Here is a 1,149-nt window from a genome sequence, read left to right on the forward strand (position 1 = left end):
CTCCAAGGTTGTCCCTCATGCACATTAGTCTCTATTGGATCTTAACAACTATCATATGGGTCACAAACAATTTATTTGACAATACAACCAACAAATTTTTCTCCAAAATGGTCTGTATAGATAATTTAAAATCAATATAAAAATAAACAATGAAGTTTGACTTCCCCTTTAAAAAAAATGGACAGAGAGTCTTGACGGCATAACACAAAGTTTGAGGATACACATGAAATATATGCACATTGCATTTCATCAAATACAAAAAAGAAAACAAATGAAGGCAACAGTTCTTGGCTGAATTATCTGTGCTGCATCACTATATTAAGGGCATGACGATTAATACATACATAATGAAAAGCAATATACAAAATTTCAGAGATAAATACATTATTTATAATTGATATGTTACAAAATTTTCCTCAGTGAGCGCAAGTGTGTGTTTGAACAGAAATATGACAATGAACTACCATACCTCTACATTCTCAATGGGTTTTAAATTTTGTTTTTTAAATGTTGGTCTAAAAGAACATGAAAAAGACAGATGTATAAATATTTAGCACAAGTTTGGCAATATCACAATAGTCTACAATTTTTAACCACATATAAAACACATAAGGGAGTTGGAGCTAGAAGGGGGAGACTGCTCCTCATCAACAAGAAACAGACTTCACAGTAGCCTAGAATGCATTAATATACAGTGCTAGCAAAAAAGTTGAAAAACATGGCAAAACACACTTGCTTAAAAGGAAGCTCTAGACGTGGAAGTACATCATATTCATCAAGAGAGCAGTGTTTTGTACACGTCTGTGTGCTTGTTGAATTAAAGAGGAATTTTTTTTCTTTTTTTTTAACTTTTGAAGTTCTAGCTACAATAAATTACAAAATTTAAGTTAAAATGCAGGAATGAAACATGATACAACATTGCCCACCCGGTCCCACCCCCGTCTTTACTTGCTGCGGTTTTATGATCAATTTTCTACATTATATATTTCATATATTTTCCAGTTGTCTTGGCCCCTGTGTATTTTTGTCACACATAAAAATACAAAAAAGTCACATTATAAAGACACACAACTTTTGTGAATCTATTAAAAGAGTGTTGAAACAGAAAAAAAGAAAACTATTTCTGAGGCAAACAAGTTTGTTGGCAAA

This window comes from Oryzias melastigma, linkage group LG15 (assembly GCF_002922805.2).
Source record: "Oryzias melastigma strain HK-1 linkage group LG15, ASM292280v2, whole genome shotgun sequence".
Classification (NCBI taxonomy): Eukaryota; Metazoa; Chordata; class Actinopteri; order Beloniformes; family Adrianichthyidae; genus Oryzias; species Oryzias melastigma.